Source organism: Alexandromys fortis, unplaced genomic scaffold (genome assembly GCF_014885135.2).
Source record: "Alexandromys fortis isolate MF-2015 unplaced genomic scaffold, M_Fortis_MF-2015_v1.1 scaffold_54, whole genome shotgun sequence".
Taxonomy (NCBI): domain Eukaryota; kingdom Metazoa; phylum Chordata; class Mammalia; order Rodentia; family Cricetidae; genus Alexandromys; species Alexandromys fortis.
Window position 1 is genome coordinate 9580541 of NW_026067958.1, and position 15637 is coordinate 9596177.

At 46.3% G+C, this 15637-nt stretch overlaps 1 long non-coding RNA gene across 1 annotated transcript; it reads left to right on the plus strand.

The window, feature by feature from the left end:
* Positions 1–12058: 12058 nt before the first annotated feature.
* On the plus strand, positions 12059–14930 carry LOC126507813 (uncharacterized). Its single transcript, XR_007593642.1, has 2 exons — positions 12059–12399; positions 13026–14930. It is a non-coding gene; the product is annotated as an uncharacterized lncRNA (long non-coding RNA).
* The last annotated feature ends 707 nt before the right edge of the window (positions 14931–15637 follow it).

A 15637-nucleotide genomic window follows, 5' to 3' on the forward strand; every position in this document is an offset into this window, starting at 1 on the left:
ACATATAACAAAATTGACCTTAAAATCCATACCAATGCAAATTATTCATATCTATATCATATCCCCCTTTAAATGTAAAAGAACATTTATAAGCAATATTTGGGAACATGGGCGCAGTTTTTTCTCTCCAAACTGCTTCCTGCTGAATGGGGACGCTGTTAATCAGATCGTTTAGGGTGTAACCTGTGTGCCAGGTTCATCTCAGTTGGCAGTTGAGTGAAGTAATTTTTTGAGGGTGTTCACAGCAACCTTTCAGGAGGGCGTGGTCTATCATACCAAATTGGGATAGAAGAAATCCACAGGGTCTGGTCCTCTGTAAAAACAAAAGAAGACCCTCTCCAAAGCATCATATTCTTAGACCCAAATTCTGAAGTCATAATACCCTTATATCCATTCTGGTTTAGCTTGGCAGCCCATGTAATGAAATGTCTCTATGTATTTAGCTCCTTCACAGTCAAAAATTTTAAAGAAAACACAATGTACATAATCCAGACTGTCTGTGAATTTTCTATTTTTACGTGGCTTATTTTTACTTTATTTCTCTTAATCTATAACTATCTGTACTCTGTCTCTTTAAAGACTTTACCTTTTTTTTAAACCATTAACTTTATTCTTTTTCTTCTCTCTCTCAAGCCTATGTACATTCATCCAACAGTGTGGTCTTTTATGTCTGAATCTGTTTTATTGTGAATCTGTAACATTTTATTACTATCCAGGAGCATTTCTTAAAATGTTAAGCAGTTCTTAAAAACTTAAGTTGCACCTGTACAGGTAATATGGTACCGTCTGTGTCCTGCCCAGTCGAAACCTTAACTGCACTGTTATTACAGTAATTACGGTAGTTCCTGCCTGAGGTCAGCACAGTTCAGCATGGAGCAGCTTGCTCCTGCCTCAGATCCACTTGGTGCCCCTGAGCTGCGCACAGTTCCAGGCACACAGCAAGTCCACATTGGAGCCACACTCAGTATTTTAACTCTGAGAATCAGCGTGCGGCACAGAAACTCTTTTCATCCAAGTTACAACCAAATCTGACACGCAGAGCACTGCGCAGTCTGAAAACATGTCTCTGTATGGAGGCAGCAATCCGCCATGCTCTTCCACCTGTCTAAGCCTGATTCTGCCGTCTGCCCAGGTGAAGGCAGAAAGCGCTGAGCCATGGGCAGGGTCTCAGAGCACTCTCCTTCCGATCCTGTAGGCGGGGCTCCCAGCAGTGGTGCTGGTCCTCCAGACGGCTTAGCTGTGTAGCTAAGGATGGGAAGAGCTGTGGAGGCCTGGAGCCTCTGTCTATAGCTGAGGCATCTGCAGGGTCTGAGGAGGGGCAGAGTTGTGCAGGCCAGCAAGCTCTTCGGATGACGTGCTCATATTAAAACTCTGAAGAGTGCTGTCCTCTACCAGCTCTGCATTTAATAGATTCAAAAACCCAGAGAGATTAAGCAACTTGCCTGAGAATAGGAAAGGTCAAATACTAAGTCTGCCACCGAATGTCGCTGCCATAAACTGCACAGGGTACAGGGCCAGGATGATCCTTGAGGTGTCAATGGAGGGGCAGAAAAGACAATCCCAGCAGGAGTATGCAACTGTACATTCATTAACAAGGTTATGCTGAAGAAGATGGGCGCACACACGCCCTGGCTACATGAGACCCAAGGAGAAAGGAAATTTCCTGAAGCCTCCCAGGAGCAGGTGCAAGCAGCAGCTGTTGGGAGAGGCCTCCCTGAGAGCATTAGCAGCGTGAGGGAGAATGGAGCAGATGGTGTTAGCTCTTCCAGAGACCGCGTCCCAGGCGTCCTGGGAAAAAGTACTGCAGCACTGACTTCATCAGAAATGTGCTAACTTTGTCACACGGCAGGAAATGACAAGCTCATGTCCCTCTGATTCACCATTTCTAAGACTCTGGCTTCCCATTAGACTCAGCAGACAGTCCCTAACCTGAGTGATGACCAGAATGCTTACATAAGTCCCACTCTTTACCCATGTTCTTGAGTTTGCATCTCTTACGCTGTCTACATGCCTTTAGTAAAACACAAATCAATCTGCCACGTGTAGATGTGGAAAGGGTTTACACAGTCGAGTCTGCCCTTACTGCTGGGACTCTGAGAAGACTAGGGGTAAAGCCTGTCTTGGGTAATAGAAGAGATTTCAGCTTCTTTTCGTCAAACTTTTAAGAATTGTTTAAGTCAGGCAGTGGTGGCATGCGCCTTTAATCCCAGCACTCGGGACACAGAGGCAGGAGGATCTCTGTGAGTTAGAGGCCAGCCTGGTCTACAGAGCAAATTCCAGGACAGGCTCCAAAAGCTACAGAGAAACCCTGTTTCAAAAAACAAAACAGAAAAAGAGAAGTATTTAAATTTTATATTGACTATTTCTTATGTAATACGTTTAACACTGCATAAGACAGTTTTCCTGTGACTTAAATTATTCTTATTTCAATTATTTGATATTTATACATAATATATAATTTATCTTGATCATAACTCCCCAAATTCTTCCTCTCACTCCCACAGCATCCTCCCATCAACCTGTGTCCCTCTCCCCTTCTTGCTCTCCTTTTCAATAAGAAAAAGGTAGTGCACTGTTAGTATTGGCTCATGGGCATGGGCAGTCTACCTCCTCAGCTAGGTATGGGGCGTGAACCCTTTCCCCATCCAAGCTGGAATTACTGATTGCCTCAATCTTGTACACTTTGACCAGATATGAATCTCTGCATTGACTAGAGTTTAGTGCAAAAAAGAAAAAAAAGAAAAAGAAAAGAAACTTCATTGGCCATGTTGTGAGCAGCACTAATATAGATGTAAATATTTTTAATACATCTATTTATTGCATGTGGGGTGAATATGTGGAAGACAGAGGACAACCTTGGGAGTTGGTATTGCATGCTGGAGAGACACAAACACATCTCAGGAAAGGTTTAGGCATAAATACATGTATACACCTTTGCATAAGCAGGATTGTGCAGATTTGGGGGTTTTGAAGCTGTATCCTTTCTTTCTGTCTCTCCATTCCCATGTTCCCACACCCCAATTTTTATCTCCACCACTCCCCACCATTCACTGGTGAGTACCCTTTCATGAGCTTCTGGTTCAGCTACCCGTGCAAACACATGTATGTGGGACTTTGACATTGGACAAAAATGGGCTTTCACCAGTTTCACCACTCTCTGAGTTTTCTCTGCTCTACTTGCAAGTTCTTATAGGCATGAGTACAGATGCAACGGTGTCTCCGAAGGCGGCGATATTCATAGTTCAGCATGAGCTTCATGGTATTTTAAATACCCACCACCCTATGCCGGGATGTGAGAGCTGCTTGGTAGCCTCAAGGTGGTCACAGTATCTCAGGACTGTCCCTGTGGAAGGTGGATCTGTCAGCTTTGCATGTGTAAGAAGCCAGAGCAAACCACAGCAACTCAAGCCAACAGCCAGTTGATTTAGCTTGGAGTCAGCTGAGTTGTTAGTTCTGCTCTTGACTGGTTGAACTGGTATCCGCTGGGTTTGCCTGTGTGATCTGGGTCTGCTGTTGGTATATGACAGCCAAATGGCCTCACTCACTGAGGGGACAAGTCTGGGAGCAGAGAGTCTCAGCTGCAGTGTCTTGTCTTTGCTCCTAAGGGCTCTCTTCCTGACCACACCCACCTCACAAGAAGCTACTAGACCTTGTTCAGCAGTCATGAATCAGCTTTGGAAAGGACCCAATGAGGACACCAAACCAAGCACCTGGTGGCTCTGAATTCTCTGTGATATGGATGCTAACTCCAGGGAGTCACCCTGTGCCTGCTCTGGGAGAAAGTGTGTCTCCTGGGAGGTTATGCTCCACACAGGCTTTGGGCAGATCTTCAGGAAAAGCATTCAGCTAAAGCAGCAGACCCCGTCCACTGTATAGTCAGTTAAAAGGCCTGAGGTACAGGTCTGGAGCCTCTGCGCTGCCCCCACCCCACCCTCGCCTGCTTCTCTGTAAGCTTGGGAGTCATATTGTCTGTCATGGCCTTCTGTCAGTAGCTTTCTATCACAAACCAGCATAATGCCAGAACTGTGCTATACACAATGGAGACTTACCCAGTCAAAGCATTTAGGACAGACCCAGAGAGGGAAGAAAAGGTGGAGGGAGATAACAAAGGGTAAAAGAGCAAGTCTCCTCTGAGGATAGCTAACGTGTGGACAAGTCATAAGGAGGCGCCTTACTTTATACAATTAATATACACTAATAAGTTATAAAAGGAAAAGCAAGCAGAAGCCCATTTTCCTGAGGAACTCTAAACTTTCCAGTTAGCTCTGGTGCAGAGCAACAGGTTTTATGACGAACACTGGGGTACGGGGGTGGGAAATTAGTTTCAGACTGGGTGATCTGCCTGCCACTGTGAACGCGATAGCCCTAAACACTTGGCCTGGTGGCGGAGGTTCCCAACATATCCCTGTACCCCAGGCTTCCAGGAGGCCCCTTACCAGGTCCTAACAAGGTCTGCCCTGTCTTGATGCTCTGGATATTGCAGTACCCGACCCTGCATCAGGCAAAACTTTTCACTGAAAGAACAGAAAGCTGATGTTTCATGGAACCCACAGAACAGGCTGTACAACTATGATCTGCTGGCAAACGTGTAGAGGTGTGACATCGCTCTCCTTGCTTTTCTTGTAGCCCACACACAGCCTCCCAGTGAGGTAGTTTCATTTGTAGCAAGCTACACGTGACCTCCACTGTGATTTTTAAATGTCTTTCAGACGCCTGTCTGTTTCAGGGTTGGTCCTCAGCCTGTGGCGTTGTTAGATGTTCTAGAAGGTTTCTAGGTGACAGGACAGGCAGTGACAGGTGGAGGAGGTGGAGAAATAAGTCATTGTGGATGTGTCCTTGAGGGACCATTGAGGCTCCAGCCTCATCTTCTCTCTCTCCTGTACCGTGGCCACGAGGTTTTACCACAAGCCCAGGGCAACAGGGCCAATTGACTAGGGACCAAAACCTCCAAATTTGTGAGCCAAAATAAGTCACCTGTCTTTTAAAGTGATCATCTCAGGTACTTTGTTGTGACAACAGGAACTGGCTACCCCATCCCTCCATTCTAATACTTTGTCTTTTCCCTTTCTCCTATTGCTCTTTCTTCCTTTTCTTCCTTCTTCCTTTTTTAAAAATTTTTATTTATTTATTTTATCTAAAAAAATAGGTGCTCCCTCTGTAGGCCAGGCTAGCCAAGAGCTTGTGGTAATCCTCCAGCCTTTTTCCCTTGAGTGCTGGGATTACAGGTGTGAGTTATCAGACATGACTGATTTTTTTAAAAAGGCCCAATAATTATAAATAACCAACAACATAAGTGTTCTAAAAATCATTCTTCTAAAATTACCCATCCTCCAATAAAGTCAGATCTGCTTGGGGGTACTGCCATGAGAAAACACACTGGCCGCAGATGGCACCAGATGGCTGGGAGAATAGGAGCCCTTTACCTCTTGGCTCTTTGCTTGTTGGGAGAGAATCTGAAGTTGATGTGTGTAGCAGTCTATGCTGAGGGTCAGCAAAAGAAAACCAAAACCAACAAACCAAAACCAAATGGTGATAGATTTCCAAATTGCAAAGCCATTCCCAAGTTGGTGCAGGGAGTCTAAAGCTTTGGTGGATGAAGGGATGGTAGGATATGAAACTGATCAAATTTGGGGGCAGGGTGAGAAATATGGATCAGTTCAGTTAATTACTGTGAGTTTTTTGTGATGTTATGTACTTGGGTGTTTTTCTTGTATGCATGAAGGTATGTGTGCCTGGGGCCCATGGTGGCCAAAAGAGCATCAGATTCTCCAGGATTAGAATTACAGTGATTGTCAGCTATTGTTGAAATAAGGAGCGGCGGGGCTGTGTCCCCGGCACCCGGCCGCCCGCATGGCTAGCTTATGCCCAAAATAATTACACGGAAACTGTATTCTTTCAAACACTGCCTGGCCCATTCTCTGTAGCCTCTTATTGGCTAGCTCTTACATATTGTTCTAACCCATTTCTAATATTTTGTGTAGCCCACGAGCTGGCTTACCAGGGAGGATCTTAACCTGTGTCTGTCTGGAGCGGGAGAATCATGGCGACTCCTTGACTAAGCTTCTTTCTCCCAGAATTCTCTTCTGTTTATTCCACCCACCTATGTTCTAACCAATAAAATGGGCCAAGGCAGTTTCTTTATTATAATTAACCAATGTCCTTCCTCCATCAAGCTATCGTGTAGGAGCTGGGGTTCAAACCTGGATCCTCTGGCCATCTCTACTAGGCAATAGTGGCACACCACTTTAATCCCAGCACTTGAGAAGCAGAAGCAGGCAGATCTCTGAGTTCGAGGCCAACTTGGTCTAGAGAGCAAGTTCCAGGACAACTGGATCTACACAGAAAAACAAAACAAAAAAAAGCAAAACAAGAAAACCCAAAAAACCAACAAGCCAAAAAAAAAAAAAGATATTTTGTACACTTAGGAAGTTCTTAACACTACCAAAAACCTTATTTATCTTTTTCAGTGCATCATGGATGGTAAGCTTGCCAGCCCTGGTCCATGTTCCTTAAGTAGATCCCTTAATTTCACACTTTCCAGCCGAGTTGGTAGGTCACGTGTCAAGGTCACGATGTCAGAGGAGGAATAAAAACTCAGATGGAGAGTCCATGATGCATGTGAAGCTCAGGCTGAGAATGACTGTCCTAGAGAGCTGCAGTCTTAGCTGTGTGGAGAGCTGAGGAGTCGTGGGGCGCCAGCATGCCGAGTACTCACTGTCTAACAGTTTCTGCCTTGTGTGTCCCGTTTACTTTCTGCGTGTGTTGGGATGGCCGGGATCTCTGGATACTGGGGCTGGGATGGTGGTATCCTGGGGATGTTGTTTGTTTACCTTCGCCAGGGCAGCATGGAAGCAATGCCTGACTGAAAGCCACTCCCAAGATGAAGCCAAAGAGAATGAGCATGGGGAGACATGCCAGCATTTTAGAACAGCTAGGCTAGAGTGTTAAGGGAGATGGAGAGTTGCTCAGTGCAGTGGAGGTTCTCGCTTGTCCACCATCAGTTCTTGGCATTACCAAGGCCCTTTCAAATGGGCTATGTCACCCAAGCTGGCCTTGAAGTCTCTGCAAGTCTCCTGCCTCAGACACTCCAATGCACCACCACACCTAGCATGAAACACTTTATCCTGACTTTTTTGTGGTAGGACAGTGGCCTTGTATATGATGATCAAGTGCTCTCCCACTAAGCTACATTCTAGTTCCTTTGTTCATTTGGTTAGACCCTTGCTAAGCTTAACCATAAAACCTGACCACTATGGGGTGTTCTTAAAGGTGCGCTGAGGCTCAGACCACATCCCCCAAACCTGCCCTTCTTCATCTTGACTCAGCACTCTCATGCTGGTTCACACTGTGGCTGCGACGGTCCTGTTGGTAGTTTATAATTAATATCACCTTCAGTATGGAGTGAAATGCCTTAAGAGGTTTCACTGTCTGTGGAAAAGATGGAAAAGAGACAAGAATTCAGCTCAGGCTGGGGATGGTGCCAGAGAGGAGGCAGGGGTCAGTGAAAGGTCCATGCGAGGGGCATGGGCAGCAATTATATGGCTGTGATCAGTGGGTGCTCAGGAGCCAGAGAGGAAAGCTTTTAAAAAAAATTTTTCAGAGGCCCCAGGGCAGAACAGACACACAACCCTAAACCCCAGGGCCTCCCTATGATGTAAGTGCTCGGAGCAGTTGCCTAGCCACGCCTCTTAGCATGCCCCATCCCTGGAGAGAGGCCAGATCTCAGGAGCCAAGAACTAATGAGGGCTGAAGCCATCTGCACTTGACAATAGAGCTGGAGCCTGACAGTCATAACAGAGCAAAAACAAGGAGCCCATGTACACATTGGTACACGTTTCCGAGCAGCAGGAAAGAGACAGAAAGGGAATGCAGGCTGGGCAAAGCGACCTGTGGCTTCAGGTTCCGGTTCCTCCTGTTAATCTTAGTGCTGTGACTATTTCAGGAGTAAACAGATACTTTGCTCTGGAGAAATTTCTTGAGTTTCTCTCTCTTTCTTTCTTTCTTTCTTTCTTTCTTTCTTTCTTTCTTTCTTTCTTTCTTTCTTTCTTTCTTTCTTTCTTTCTTTCTCTGTGTAACAGTCCTGGCTGCCCTGGAATACACTTTGTAGACCAGGCTGGCTTCAAACTCAGAGATATACCTGCCTCTGCTGGGATTAAAGACACACATGTGCCACCACACCTGGCTTGACATGACACACAGGTTTTGGACATGGGCGTTGACCCCCCCCCCCCAAGGAACACAATCCAGACAGGAGAGAAAAGACGTGGCTATTGTAAAAGTCAGAATAAGGACTCAGGGAACTGTCAGGTAGGGCAGTCAGCAAAGGCTTCTAGTAGACAGCCAGATTTCTGCTGGGCCTGGAAGCTGGGTATGTTTTTAAGAGAAAGAGGTGCACCAGAAAAAAGAGGTGCCTGTGAAAGCAGCGAAAAGCAAAGAGGAATGGTTTGGGTTAGCTTCTTTTTAGGAAGAGAGGAGTTAAACCTGAAAAGTCAGGCTTGTGTCTCCAGCCTTCCCAGGATATCTGCACGTGATCTGTGTTCTGGAAACCACTCCCTCTCTGATAAAAGGGTCAGAATTGTGTGGGTGACTTGCAACAAGAATGTTGCAGGAAGGGGCCAGCAGGATGGCTCAGTGGCTCAGGGTGCCTGCTGCCAAGTCCAGCACCCCGAGTTTGATCTGTGGGACCCACTTGGGATGGGAGAGATCGATTTTCCCAGCAGGTGTTCTGTAAGCCATGGTGTGTGTGCTCCCACCCATAAGGAAGTAAATAAATACAGTACAGTACACTTAACAGAAGAATGTTGTAGCAGACAGTGGTGGGAAAATGTGTTCTCAGTACGCCACTGGCAGTCATGGTGAGGTAACAATGATGTTTATGAAGCAAACACTACAAGAAGGCTCTTACTGGGTGCCAGAAATACTGCAGAGGGAGAGAACAGCAGACCCTCCTTCCTCAGGAGTTTGCCCCTGAGACGGACAGGGAAACAGGGCAAGAGAGACATCATCAAACTTGCTTAAACCCGCATCCAGAAAGGGGCATGACAAGTGCCTTTACGTGCTGAATCATCTTGCCAGGATGAATTTCATTTAAAAATATATGTATCTATATAGATATAATAGATGGATGGATGGGTGGATGAGCAGTGCCCATGCCTAATTCTAGTACTCATGAGGCTAAAGCAAAAGCATCTTGAGTCAGGTCAGCCTTAGCTACAGAGAGTTTAAGGCCAGCTGGATTACATAGCAAGACTTTGAGGGAGGTGGGAGGGGCACCCCTGTATACTCACACACACTCACAGACAGCACACACATATACCACTGTTACACACATGTGTGCGCACACGCGTACAAGTGTGCGCGTGCGCACACGTGCACACACACATAAACAAAGGGGAGAGAGAGAAATAATGAATGGGCAAAGGACTTGAAAGACAATTCTTTCTCCTAAGAAGATATATGGGGCTAGAAAATTGTCTTAATGGTTAAGTGTACTTGTTACTCTAGCACAGGATCAGAGCTCAGTTCCCAGTGCCCGCATGCTGGCTCACAGCACCCATATCTCCAGTTCCAGGGCAGCTGGTACTCTCCTCCTGGGCATCAAGCACAAACACAGTGCATACACAGAGGTAAAACATTCAAACACATAAAATAAAACTAAGTAATTTTGATCAATTTTGCACAATTGATCAAAAAGCACATAAAATGGTGACTGGTATCTTCGGCCATTAGAGAAATGTGAATGGCACCTGCAGTGAGAACCTACTCATGAGAATAGCTCACACGGGAAAGGAAGCAAGGTGTTGGGGAGGAGTAGAGAATTAGCCACTGAGGACCTCTCGTGAGTGAGACAGGCTTCAGCAGCCAGCGGTTCCATTAAGTTGGCAGCGGAACTCCTGTAGACAGATACTCAAGAGCAGACTCCTTGACTCCTTCCCTCTCAACTCCTCACCCAGGGATCTTTAGATGGCCCCAGGTACACAGTGAAAGAAACCAGCTGTGCAAATCAGAATCTGTGGCAGTCAATTATTAAAATCTCTATTTTAAATCAATATTTTGGGGAGCTTGAGAAATGGCTCCATGGTTAAGAGCACTTCCTGCTCTTACAGAGGAGTCACGCTCAGCCCCCAGGACCCATGTGGTGGTTCACAGTCAGTTCCAGGAGATCTGATGTCTTCTCTTGCCTCCATGGGCACCAAGTACACGCATGGCAGATAGACATACACTCAGGCAAAACACTCATGCATATAAAGTAAAAGCAAATCTTTCTTTAAATCAATGCTCTTGTATATACATGGTGTTTGCATTGACAAGCATGGAAGCAGGTTTGCATTCTAATAAGGTGGGTGTTTGTCATCTCACCAGAGACGCTGCAAGGTCTGGAGCGCCTCCAAGGTTGCAGAGTTGATCAGTATTTAGATTTTATAATCGTCAGTGTTGAGAATGCTGCTTCATAGAAATACATAGCACAAAATGACACAGATACACTTAGAATTTGTTTGAAATTCTGTCCTAATCTCGAAATAAAATTCATTAAATGATTTCTTTTTTCAAATAAAATTTAAGTCTGCAACTCAAGGGACAGTGGTGAGCCATTGAATGTTTATGTGTTTCTTGTTGTCCTCTGGGTGTTTTGTTTGTTTTGGAGTTTTGCCAAAGTGGGTTTCCCCAAGCACAACATAGAGGAAGAGAGATCTGCAGCTGGGCCCTGCCGTGGACCTGAAGGAGCAGGCTCCAGTGCAGCACGAGGGGCTGCCCCTGCAGAGGGCCCCTTCAGAAGCAGTCTGTCTTGGCGATGGTAGCGAGGGAAGATGGGGCCTGGGTACAGGTAGAGATCCAGGAAAAGGAATTGCCTTCTCACATATTAAGGAGAAAAAGAGGAAGGTGGGCACTGGGGACCTAGTGACGACCTCTCCAAGTGGCAACTGTGACCTGGTTGGGGGAGCAACTCAGATACATATTGGGTGTGGTGGTTTGAATGGAAGTGGTTCCCATAGACTCACAGAGAGGGGCACTACTAGGAGGTGTGGCCTTGCTGGAGTAGATGTGGTGTTGTTGGAGAAAGTGTGCCGCTGGGAATGGGCTTTAAGGTTTCAGAAGCTCAAGCCAGGCCCAGTGGCTCACTCTTTCTTCCTTTTGACTGCCAGTCCAGATGGAGACTTCTCAGCTACTTCTTGAGCACTATTCTGTCTGCGTGCCACCATGCTTTCTCCATGACAACAATGGACTAAACCAGCCCAGTAAAATGTTTCCCTTTATAGGAGCTGCCATTCTTATGCTGTGTCTTCTCAGCATAGAAACCTAGGACATGGGTTGGTGCTGGGGATTCAAGCCCTGCTCAGCCCTTGTCCTCCGTGGCCCCTCCCTGATCCCCCAAGTTAGGAGCTTAAAGCTAAGGCAGTGGTGACTTCTGTCTGCTGTGCCAGGGAGTTTGTGGGAGTGAATGGAAGCTCAGCTGTAAGGTGAGATTCAGAGGGGATGGAGGGGAGGGGACTGAACACAATGGCAAGGAGGGACAAGGACACTTTGGAGTGCACAGTTGGCAAAGACCAGAGAAGGAAGGAGACAGCAGAAGAGAAGCTATAAAGGCCATAAACCACAGGTGGCGCTCCACTAAGTCCAATGGCCATTAAGCCAAATTGTCTGAGCTGCAACCCAGGAACCCAGGCAGTAGGAGGAAACCAGCTCCTGCAGGTTGGCCTCTGACCTTCACAGTCAAGAGCATGGCACCTGCTCCTCACTCCCAATGAATGTTTAAGGACAGGAGGGAGGGAAGGAGACCCTGCAAGGAAATTGGGTTTTCAACTCTCTGAGCACTGAGAAATCAGGCGTAGCAAGGCCAAGACCAACCGGATACCCAAGGCTCACCCTCAAGAGAACAGTTTTCACGAAGCAGCCAGGGAGGTAAACAAGGGAATGCGTGAGAATGAATCATAACTTGTTTGAGCAAAGGATCATTTTAGTTTGCGTTACCACCCAGGCAGAGCCTGTGACAAGGATTTGAATGGAATTTGTGTGACTGGGCGTGCGATTGCTCAGATGACCACTGTGGGCAGCGAGAGCTCTGTCTCCCCCAGAGAAACTTGAGAATGTGCCACAGGCCTCAGCACTGTATCCTGAGGGGTGAAGGGGATGGGCGCTTATCCACCCCACCCCTTCCCAAAATCCTGAGTGGAGCTGACTAGGGAGAAGCTCTCTGAGATGTGTTGTGGGACTTTCTACAAGGCAGGTAGGTGGCCTCTGTAGCATGAACAATAAAACCCCAAAAAAGGATTTTGGGGTTTAAGCTGAACATCAGAAAAGCAAAGCAGCCAGCCACTAAAGAGACCTATTACTTCTGCCAAATCTGCAGACCAAAAGGGTGAGATCCTGTCTCCACAAACACTCAGGCTCCACATTCTGGTGAGTATATTCCTCTCTCTGCCCAGCCGTATCACTCCTGTCTACACCTTGCTGTCTTTCGAGTCCTGGGATTAAAGGTGTGTGTCACTACTCTCTGGCCTGTGTGGCTGACTAATGTGTCTGCTTTGCTCTGATCTTCAGGCAAGCTTTATTTATGAAAACACACATAATACAGCACTCTAGACCTCTGTGGTTGAGCATATATGTGCAGGTCTGTGTGGGGCAGGGTCATGCTAAGAAGTATTTGTGAGCCAGGAAAAAGGGAATCGGGGAGCCTGGTGTCCTGGCACATTGCGGGGGAAGGAGAGAGCAGATAGCTGGTACCAAGGTATAGGCCAGTTGTTAGATTGTGGAGAGAGCTCCTTCCAGGACAAGCAAAGCATCTGCAAATGCCGGGAGGGGGACAAGGATAAAGGAGAGAAAAACTGGAGACTAGGCAGCTTAGTGTTATGGTGAGGTCTCACTCTGGCTCCAGGGGAGTCCCGTGATTTGAAGGCAAAGGAGGCTTGAGGGAAGACCTTACTTTGAAATTACCAGAGAAGGATCTTGTGGGTAAATTAGAATTCACAATTACATTGTTTCTAGAAGCCAGAAACCTGAGACATGTTTAATTTTTAACCTGTGAGGCTCTGACAGAAATGGCCCAGTGGCGCCCCCTGCTGCTCACCTCAGAAATCCCTCGCAAACACGAATGCTTCCCACCAGCTCGGCTGGATCTGAAAGAGGAACAGACCCTAAGGAGTGGAAAGATCTTCAACAGATACCTTTATCTTCATGGACAATGGAACAGTTTTCACAGAAATGGACCTGTCCTCCCCACTGATGTGACTGCTAACAGCCCCGGCGGAGGAAGGGCATGCTTCTCTGCACTTCCGAGGCAGTAGGCGGGGAATACCGGCTCAGCCTACAACTGAGGTGTCCATCGTTACTGACGTGACACGGGGACGAGTGTGCACCAGGTTCCAGCAGGACTCTGACGTGAGGCATTTGGCTGAAGTCTGGGGAAGAGGCTGAGAATCCTGCCAGTTCTCCCTGGACACACCAGGCACAGAATAGTGTCGAACACATGGTTCTCTGCAGTCAGTCTGAGAGCTTAAAACATAAACCTATTCAGGGCTGGCTAGATGGCTGACAGGGAGAGGTGTCACTGCCGCCACTCGGGGTTGATCCCTGGGACCCACATTAAAGGAGAGAATTTCCCCCACAAACTGTTTACTGACCTCCAAACACCCATGGCGACACGCTCACACCCAGCAGACACCCACTACCATACACAAGATAAAATTAGATATCATTCAGTTCAGTTCAACAGAATCCATCGTCGGAAAGGTAAGACCGTGCCTCATTCATCCACAAGGTTTCTGTTACAGATGTTAGAGAAGGGCCTATTACCTTTCTTGGCTATTTAGTCCAGGTTAATTTTTGTCAACTCAACATGAGCTAAAGTACCCTGGGAAGGTGGAGCCTCCATCCGATTGCCCTGTGAGCATGTCTGTGGGGGCATCTTCTTGCTTGCTAACTGCTGCAGGAGGGCCCACCACGTTGTGGGTGGTGCAACCCCTAAGCGGGTGGCCCTGGGCTGTAGACAGAAAGTAGCTGAGGAAGCCAAGGAGCCAAGCCAGTAAGCAGCTTCTTTCTGTGGTTCCTGCTTGAGTTCCTACCGAGGCAGTTCCAGGACAGCCAGGACTACATAGAGAGTGACTCGGCTGAGCTACTACTATGCATGCCCAAAGTACTCTGACTCCTCTCATAAAGACATTATATGCCCACGTTCATTGCTGTTCAACTGATAAGAGCAAGTTAGCCTAGACGCCCATCATTTGTGGAGTACACACACACACACACACACACACACCTGACTTTAAAAAACAAACAAAATGAATCCTAATGTTGAACTTAATGTGTGAAACGATTTCAGCCTGGTCCATTCAAATGCTAATTAATTCTAGAACCTGAGTCCTTAGGTTACTTTGACAGACACTTTCCTAGGGAATATATTCTTAATATACAACTGAAGAAACTGAGACTTTTAGTAAGACTGTGACACATATATAGTGATGGATATATATGTTTGTCACAACGGAAATGGCAGGTAAGCCCAATCACTGTGAACAATAAAACTCAAGGTCTGGGCACGTTTACTGTGTATGTATAGAAAAAGAACTATGTCATTAAGTCTCACTGAAAGAGAGAGATAATTAATGCTTTACATTTATTAATTTTGTATTTATGTGTTAATTTACATGTGTGTTTATACGTGTGTATAAAGATCAGAAGACAACCTCAGATGTCATTCTTCAGGCACTGTCTGGTTTTTTGGATAGGCTGGCTGGCCAGTGAGCTAGGGATCCATCTGTCTCTACTTCCCCAGGGCTAGGAATATAAACCACATCTGGCCTTTTACATGAGTTCTGGGATCACATCCATGTCCTCAGGCTTGCATGGCTGAGCTATCTCTCCAGTTCACACCTCTCTTTTAGAAGGTAATTGCATTGTTAAAGTGTTCTTCATTAAATGTTCAGAGACGTTAACTGACTTTCGCTAGGCGAATTTGATGTGGGATGTCCTTAATTCTTTGTCCTTTACTCATTGCTTAATGAATAAAGCTGTTCGACCAATAGTTTAGCAGAGTAAAAGCAAATGGGAAATCTGAACAGAGATAGAGAGAAGTAGTAGGCAGAGTCAAAGAGACGTCATGTAGCTGCGAAGCAAAAGGACTCCAGAACCTTACCAGTAAGCTACAGCCTCGTGGTGATATACAGATTAATAGAAATGGGTTAATTTAAGATGTAAGAGCTAGCTAGGAATATGCCTAAGCTATTGGCCAAACAGTGTTGTAATTAATAAAAATTTCTGTGTGATTATTCGGGTCTGGGTGGCCAGGAAACTACAGTGCAGTCTCTGTTTACATGAACTTAAAATGTAAATCTGAAGATTAAGCTGAGGACCACACTGTGTACAAATATACTCTGTTGCCAGACTTTATTCCATATGGAATATGCATGTTTTGTGGTGAGATGGGCTGGCTTTGCTGCTGGGATAGTGAAGCTTTGGCCATTGTGGACTCTTTTCTGACTGTTGTCACTTAAGAGATTGCGTTCTTAAGAGTCCAAGCACTGTTCTTGTGCCTTTAAGTTTAGTCTATGTGTGAGTGTGTGTGTTATGCACATATGCATAGGTGTGCATGTGTTCCCACGAGCACACATGTGTGGGTACCTGTGGAGGCCAGAAGATGACA